This window comes from Arachis hypogaea, chromosome 13 (genome assembly GCF_003086295.3).
Source record: "Arachis hypogaea cultivar Tifrunner chromosome 13, arahy.Tifrunner.gnm2.J5K5, whole genome shotgun sequence".
Taxonomy (NCBI): domain Eukaryota; kingdom Viridiplantae; phylum Streptophyta; class Magnoliopsida; order Fabales; family Fabaceae; genus Arachis; species Arachis hypogaea.
In genome coordinates this window covers 84,970,929-84,979,904 of record NC_092048.1, presented here as the reverse complement: position 1 = coordinate 84,979,904, position 8,976 = coordinate 84,970,929, and the positions used below count along the sequence as shown (strand labels likewise).

The 8,976-nt window shown below is 41.8% G+C and overlaps 1 non-coding gene across 1 annotated transcript; it reads right to left on the bottom strand.

The window, feature by feature from the left end:
- Positions 1 to 305: 305 nt before the first annotated feature.
- On the bottom strand, positions 306 to 412 carry LOC112739269 (small nucleolar RNA R71). The gene has a single exon (XR_003170204.1). It is a non-coding gene; the product is annotated as a small nucleolar RNA R71 (small nucleolar RNA).
- Between the last annotated feature and the right edge of the window lie 8,564 nt (positions 413 to 8,976).

Below are 8,976 nucleotides of genomic sequence, written 5' to 3'. Positions count from 1 at the left end.
AACCATCCATACCAACAATTTTGAACTAAAACCACAGCTCATCACCCTTGTTTAGAACAACTGTTCGTTCGGAAGAAGTGTCCAAGAGGACCCAAATCAACATCTAACCACCTTCCTGAGAATATGTGACACAGTGAAGTCTAATGGTGTTTCATCCTGACGCCTATAGACTGCTCTTATTTCCATTATCATTCAAGGATAAGGCAGCCAAATGGCTGGAGTCTTTCCCAAGGGAGAGCTTGACAACTTGGGAAGATATGGTGAACAAATTCTTAGCAAGATTTTACCCTCCTCAACGAATCAATAGGCTGAGAGTTGAGGTCCAAACTTTCAGCCAACAAGATGGTGAGACTCTATATGAAGCATGGGAGAGGTTTAAAGACCTAACAAGGAGGTGCCCACCCGATATGTTCAATGAATGGGTATAGCTGCACATTTTCTATGAAGGGCTCTCTTATGAGTCAAAGAAGGCCGTAGACCATTCATCCGGAGGATCTTTGAACAAGAAGAAGACCATTGAGGAGGCCATAGATGTCATTGAAACAGTAGCAGAGAACGACTACTTCTATGCTTCTGAAAGCGGGAACACAAGAGGAGTAATGGAGCTAAACAATGTAGATGCTCTGCTGGCCCAAAACAAGCTCATTACCCAGCAGCTGGCTGACCTCACCAAGAAGATGGAGAGGAACTAAGTAGCAGTAATCTCCACTTCATCAACAACCCAAGAAGGAGTGAATGAAGAAGCAGAGGGTAGTCAGGAGCAAGCCAACTACATTGGGAATTCACCTAGGCAAAATCATGATCCATACTCCAAAACCTACAACCCTGGATGGAGGAATCACCCAAACTTTGGGTGGGGAAACCAACAAGACCAAAGCCTTGATCAAAGACGCCCAAATCCAAACAATGCAGCCACCCAACACTTCACATCTAGACCATATCAACACCCCCATAACAACACCTCTCCACATTCATATCAAGGCCAGAATAACCCTCCTCAGTCTGACCTATCATCATTTGATGAAAGAATCTCAAGGATTGAGAATCTACTTGAAGGCATAAGCAAGGAGATTCAAGACAACAAGGTGTTCAAGGAGGAAGTGCGAGCCAGTTTCAAGAACCAGGGAGACACAATCAAGAGGTTGGAATCTCAAGTGGGGTATCTCTCTGAACAAATTCCCAAACCCACAGATGGATTCCCAAGTGACACAGAGAAGAATCCGAGAGGTGAAACAAAGAAAGTAAGATGGGAAGATTGCAAGATGGTCACTATAAGTGATAAGGAGACTGAGGACAAGCCAAGCAAGCTGTCAGAACAACCTGAAGATACCTCAGTAGAGAAGAAGGAAAAAGATTACCAAGAACCAGAAATCTCAAAACAGGAGCTGCTGAGACTCTATGCACCTTTTCCCCAACTACTCAATGGTGCTGTGGAGAAGAGAATATACTCAAGATTCCGTGACTTGTTTGCATCTTTGCATGTGAACATACTATTCATCAAGACTATCCAACAAATGCCTGCATACATCAAGTATATGAAGGAGCTGCTTCCCAGGAAAAGCTCATTCAAGGGAGGCCAAACTATAGTGATGAACAAGGAGTGCAATGCCCTTATTCAACCGCAGTTGCCTACGAAAAGAAAAGATCCAGGGAGTTTTCATGTCCCCTGTGCCATAGGGGAAACAATGTTTGATAGAGCACTCTGCGATTTAGAAGCAAGCATCAACTTAATGCCCTTGTCCCTGGTGAAGAGGCTGCAGATCAATGAGATATTGCCCACAGATGTAGTCATCAAGCTGGCTGACAAAACTCAAAAACAAGCAAGAGTGGTGGTGGAAAACGTGTTGTTAAAGGTGGGGAAATACTTTCTTCCCACAGACTTTGTCATCTTGGACATGGAAGAGAGTCACACTCACCCAATCATATTGGAAAGACCATTCCTAGCTACAGCCAGAGCACTCATAGATGTGGAGCGAGGGGAGCTAATATTGAGGATCCATGATGAACGACTCAGCTTTAATGTCTTCAAACTCTCACAAGAAGCAGACCAAGAAAACAAAGAACCAAGCAATGACCATAATGAGATGCTGACAGAGGAAACAAGCACTGAAGCACAACCAACACATTTGAGAACTCCACTGAATGATGAACAAGGCAAACAGCAATTGTCACAACTCAAGGAGAAGCTGGAGGAACCTAAACCACCTGAGGCATGTGAAGACAACAACAAAATTCCCTTAGAAGAAGAAGTCGCCAAGAGCAAGGCAGCATCAAAAGGGACAAAGAAAAAGGTACCAAGGGGGTGGAGGAACAAGAAGATCCCTACGGAAGGCTTCTCTCCAGGAGATAAAGTGATCTCAGCTTACTTCCCAGATATCCCCCCTAATCTCCCTACTGTACCATCTCAGCTACCTAAGGTCTTCACTATCAACAGAGTTCTCTCCTTGGAACATGTAGAGATCATTGATACAACCAATGGATATAAGTCAAAGGCAAGAGGGGAGGACTTGAAGCATTATCGACCTCCCTGATGAAGGAGAAACCTCAAGCTAGTGACGCTAAAGAAGCGCTTCATGGGAGGCAACCCATGTTTTATTAGCTTTTACTAGTGAATAAGTCAATATTCATGAATTCCAACCCAAACTTGGTGAAGTCCTTATATTGTAGTATATAGTGAAGAACAAGTTTGGTGTTCAAAGCGTGCCAAGAAAGCATGAATGCAACAGAGAGCATGCTAGTCTTGGAGCTTTGAACAGAATTTTTCATCACAGTATTCCAAACTAAGTTTGGTGTCACCCCATGGTGCCACCAATGTGCATATAAGGATACACAGTTAGTTAGTTAGTTGGAGTTCATGAATAAACAAAATCTTTTCTTCTCTTTATCATTCTAGCCGAAAAGTTTAAAAACTTTTTATGATATTGATTTTTCTTATTTTATTTTTATAGGGAAAAGGAAAGGAGCATTGAAGGAGATAGATTGGACAATTAAAGGAAGAAGGTTCAGACACCACAAAAGGAAGGAATATACACTTGTTTTAAAAAGGGAAGTCATTGGAAAATGTTGCCATGCAATATTGGAAAAAATGGGACCCTTGGAGACCGAGCAATCTCCATCATAAAGTGATGATCCTTGTCCTTTCTACATGCACAACCCCAACCATCCATCAAACAACCACTCCATCAATCCACACCCTCCATTCACTCACAACCTCTCTATATAAGTGATCCTTGTTCCGTACCCCACTCTTCACACCTCTCCATTTCAGGTTCCCCTTCACTCCCTTCATTGCACTCAACCCTAAACACCAAAAGTCTCCACACCCCTGCTAACTTCACACATTAATTTTCATTCATGGCATCTTCGAGCTCTAAAAGAAGGAAGGAAAAGGAACCTTTGGAGCAACACCCGTATGATGAAAAGAGATTTAGAAGCTTGCACCATGCATTGCAACACAGATGGATGGTGGATAAGGAGATCATTTATGAGCTGGGATTTCAAGTTAGGAAAAATGAGTGTCCCGAAATCACAAAGAAGGTAGAAAAGAAAAGATGGGAGCTCCTTACTGATCCGGTCATTAGGGTGAATGCAAATCTTATAAGAGAGTTTTATGCAAATGCGGTCCGATATGATAAGGCAGATGAGTCATATACAAGCTTTGTGAGAGGAAAGATTGTGGATTTTGGTCCCATGAGTGTCATGAGGGCATTAAAGCTGCGGTCCATACCGTTTGAAGAAGAGAATTATCATTCAAGAATGGACAACAACCCTGATCATGACCAGATTGTGCAAAACATTTGTGTACCAGGAGCTGACTGGGAAAGATATGCAGATAGGAAACCAAGGTTCATCAAAAGAGCAAATCTCACCCCGGAAGCAAAAGGGTGGTTTGAAATTGTAAGGAGGTCCATCCTCTCAGCAGCAAACAACTCGGAGGTGAATCTCAAGAGAGCCACACTGGTGCACTGTATACTCAAAGGTGGAGAGATCAAGGTTCATGAACTCATAGCAAAAGGGATTAGAAAAATGGCAGAGAAAAGTAACTCAAGGGGAACGTTAGGTTACCCTAGCACTATCTACCGACTGTGCAAGAAAGCTGGGGTAGTGTTTGAAGATGAGGACCCCGTGTGGATAAAAGAGAGCATTCCAATAACCGTTCAATGAATGCATGCCACTGCATACCCCCTGCCTCAACGGAAGCAAAGGAAGAGGGCAGCCCCTCAAGTAGTAGAAGGACAAGCCGTAGAAGGGCAAGCACCAGCCACCTTGGATATGCACCAATTACAGGAGGCCATTAGTGGACTATCTTGACAATATTTGGAAAGCCAAGGGGCACAGAGAGAACTTCAACTACAGATGATGGGGCAGCAAGAGGAGTCACTCTCAAGATGGATGACTCAACAAGGGGATTGGCAAAAGCAAATGATGGATCAGCAACTGAGTCAAGGACAACAATGGAGTGAAACATTCTACAGGATGGAACAAAGGCAAAATGAACAACAAAAATCCATCCAGAGGCTAATCAACATCCAAGCACATCAAGGTGCACATATACATGAGATGCATCGAAGACAAATAGAACAGGCAGAACTATTGGACGAGCAAAGGGCATTTGCAGAAGGAGTTTACATGAGCGAGACTGGGCATCATATAAATACTCAAGCCAGGCTCGGTTACCTGGTAGGACAGCTGCCTATATTGCATCCAGGAATCACAAGGTATGAAGAAATGAGGGATGAATTAGCACGAGAAGAAAGACAAAGGGTGGAAGAGAGTCATGAATCAGTGAGGAAGGCACTTGAGGATTGGAAGCAAGCAAGATTGGCACGGATGAGAGGGAATGCAAGAGGACACAAAGAAGACAAACAAAGAGGAAAGCATGGGCATCCACAAGAGTAAAAGGTGGTGGAGTTCCTTCTTTGGTCCATCTTTTTCTATGCTTTAAATAAGGAAGATCTTGTATGAAATAGAACATGCTTCCATGTTAGTTGAACTTTTTAAATTCTGTCTTTAAAGTTTTCTTTCCGAATAGGTCTATGCTTGCTAGTCTTTATGTTACTACATCATCTCCTCACTTACTTGTATGCCTGTCCCTTTGAATCAAATGAAAAGAGAATGAGTATTTTTAAGAGACCAGAGTAGAGTTCATACTATGGAATAAGTTCATGAGTTTATGGTATAGTCATAAGTTAGCTAAGTTGGTTCAACCATAAGGTGGGAGGACAACTGTCTGTCATGAATACTATGCTTGAGACACACCCCATGAGACTAGCTAAATAAGAAGATCCTGATAAGAAAAAGGGAAAGAACAATCAAAGTTGAGGAATAAAAGAAAAAGAGTAAGCAATAAGGATAGGCACCAATGGTTTTAATCTTGAGGCATGTGTCTGTGGTGCTCCTGTGTGAGGGATCTACTTGGATGAATAAGCTCTTAGGGGTGCCTTATCACTTGGTAACTTGGGTTAACTAACTCGGGATTATCAGCTGAAAATCCACTATCAAGAGTAACCCTCACTACAAAGCATTTAGTAACCCAAAGAGGTGCTGGACACCAAGGTCTCAAGAAAAAAAAAATAAACTATATGCCTGTGGTGTGTATGTATGGGGGAGAGACTTGAGCAAGTAAGTCCTTAGGAGTGCTTCAACACCTAGCACCTTGAACCAACTAGTTCGGGAGTGTTGGCTGAAAGCTTATTTTAAAGAGTTGCCCCCTTACAGAACACTTAGCCTAAGAACACAAATAAGCCCTGAAATAACAACAAAAGGATCAATAACTAAAAGTTTCATGGGATCCAATCACAGTGAGTATTCTAGGACATGATAAAGGTCTGAAAGCCAGGAATGAACCTAAGTTGCTATGCATGAAACCACCATAAAACCAGGGACATGATTTCCACAAGAATGACTCATTTCTCTTGGCATTCCATTCATCATTCTCTTGTTCCAGTACTTGCTTAGGGACAAGCAAGCTTTAAGTTTGGTGTTGTGATGCCAGGGCATTTTGGCCAGTTTCACTGACCTTTTCTTTATTGTTTTTAGGGTAGTTTCATGCATTTCCTTAGGAAATAAGCTAGTTTTGGGTAGATATTCACTTACATCTTGATTCAAGCATACATTGTGCAGTTTACATGATTTCATGAGGATTTTGCATGAATTTAAGGACAAATTGGATGTTGCATTTCCCATGACTTGGACTAGAACTTTGATGCACTTTATTGCTTGATTTCAGGACAAAGGAAGCAAAGAAGAACCACATTAGTGGCTAAGTTAGTTACACTAACGTTAACACTAATGTGGAATGGGAGTAACTTGCAAAGTTAATGAGAAAAGTGATTGCCAATAACGCTCTCGAAGCCATCATTGCCCACGTTAAGAGTCACGTTAACTAAGTTAACGTGAACTCTAACGTGGAAGAAAGGAAATGGAGCCAACGTTAGTGACACTTAACATTATCACTAACGTTGGACCAAGCTATAAGTGGCCACGTTAGAGTCCACGTTAACTTAGTTAACGTGGCCTCTAACGTTAAGAAGAAAGGGGGGGGGGGAAGCCAACGTTAGTGACATTCAACATTATCACCAACATTGGCCAAGTCACTCTAGGCCACGTTAACTCCCACGTTAACCTAGTTAACGTGGAAGCTAACGTGAGGAAGGGAGGTGACGCCAACGTTAGTGACACCCAACATTGTCACCAACGTTGGAAGGAGCCCACACATGCCACCATGAGCCACGTTAACTCCCACGTTAACTTAGTTAACGTGGAAGCTAACGTGGATAAGGGAATGTTGAACCAACGTTAGTGACACTCAACTTTATCACTAACGTTGGAGATGGCTAGCATAAGCCACGTTAGAAGCCACGTTAACCTAGTTAACGTGGAGTCTAATGTGGGAGCTAAGGGGCACATTGGAACGTTAGTGACAATGTTAAGTGTCACTAACGTTCTCGAAGGTTGGCAAGCCTACGTTAAAAGAGCCACGTTAACTAAGTTAACGTGGACTCTAACGTTGGGAAGGGGGAGGTTTCTCAACGTTATTGGGAAAGTTGAGTCCCAATAACGTGCGTGAAGGACAAAGAGGCAACGTTAGTGGCAACGTTTGTGCCACTAACGTTGAGGTTAACGTGGTTCTTACTTGGGTAAGGAACGTTAGTGAAAAAGTTGAATGTCACTAACGTTCTCGAACCCATATTTTCACTAAACGTTAACACCACTAACGTCCTGAGAAAAAGTCTCTGCCCACTTCATAATTTCTCTCTGCAAGTAAAGCCAAGCCCAATGAAGAAGATAACTGCTTCAAACTCAAGATCCAAAGGCCCATACCCAAGACTTGAAGAACCAACTAGAAGAGTAGAAGAGTAGTATATATAGGAGTAGCTTTGAATTAATCGGGGAGTTGGAAAATAGAGGGAGCCTCTGGGTATAGAATTACTCTCTGTATTTACTTTCTCTGCACTTCTAGTTTCATTATGTATTCTCCATCTTTGTTTTTATTTTCCAGAGCTATGAACAACTAAACCCCTTTCATTGGGTTAGGGAGCTCTGTTGTAATTTGATGGATCAATACTAGTTATCATTATTCTTCTTCTATCTTTTCTCTTGATTTTACTTGAAAGCTTTCGATCTTCATCTAATTGGGTAGTTATCTTGGAAAAGAAGCTATTCATACTTGGATCTCTTCTGAACCTTGAAAGAGGAATGAAGAGATCAAGCTAGAAATGCTTTCTCATGCTGGATCAAATTGGGTTTGGATGGATATGTGACTATAATCCTCTCAACACTTGATTTGGGAAATGCATGTGGTATAATTAGTGACCATACTTCATCTCTTCTCATGAGCAATTGACCAAGGAATTGGCTATTGATCAAGATTTGAGAGATTGGATTACAAGAAATTGTAATTCAATCACTTAAGATTGCCAAGGAGATCAATTAGTGCATTGATTGAGGAAGAGATGAAAATGAAATTGATCCGGAGAATGCAACATCTCCTGAGCCCAATGAACTCCCCATTTCTGACCTTACCCATTCTCTTTATTTTCTGTTACTTACTTTTATGAGCAATTCCCCCATTCCCATTTACAATTCTGTAATTTACTTCAGTCATTTACTTTTAGTTCTTTAATTCTAGCATTTACTTTTTCTGTCATTTACCTTTCCGCCATTTTATTTTCTGTAATTCTAAACTCAAATCCTAGATTTGCTCAACTAGAACATTCCTCTAATTAAAGTTGCTTGATCAATCAATCCTTGTGGGATTCGACCTCACTCTATTGTGAGTTTTTACTTGACGACAAATTCGGTACACTTGCCGAAGGAAATTTGTTGCGAGACAAGTTTTTCGTGCATCAATAGTCAAACCTCATAGAAGAGACTGGAGCACCAGGCTACAAGATGCACTTTGGCATACAGAACAGCATACAAGACACCCATTGGGATGAGTCCCTTTCGCTTAGTTTATGGAAAAGCCTGTCATCTCCCAGTTGAAGTAGAGCACAAAGCCTTTTTGGTAGTAAAGGAGTACAACATGGGATTTGAGAAAGCCGGAGCAGAAAGGAAGTTACAACTGCAAGAATTGGAAAGCCTTCGCCTGGAAGCTTATGAGAACTCAAGGCTATACAAGGAAAAGATGAAGGCTGTACATGATCAGCACATCAAGAGGAGAGAGTTCCAACCTGGGGACTTAGTCCTCCTTTACAAATCCAGACTGAGGCTCATGACAGGCAAGTTGAGATCAAGATGGGAAGGTCCATATAGAGTAGAGAAAGCTGAGCCATACGGAGTTTTTCACCTAAGTCATCCTTCAAGTTCTGAACTCATCAAAGTTAATGGACATCATTTGAAGCTATATCATGGTGAGAAGGTGACAAAAAAAAAGGAGTTAGAAATCTTCCTCTTGGAGGATCCACTCACAGTAGAAGACTGAGCTAGTAGAGCGTCCAACTTAAGGACGTTAAAGCAAAGTGCTAGGTGGGA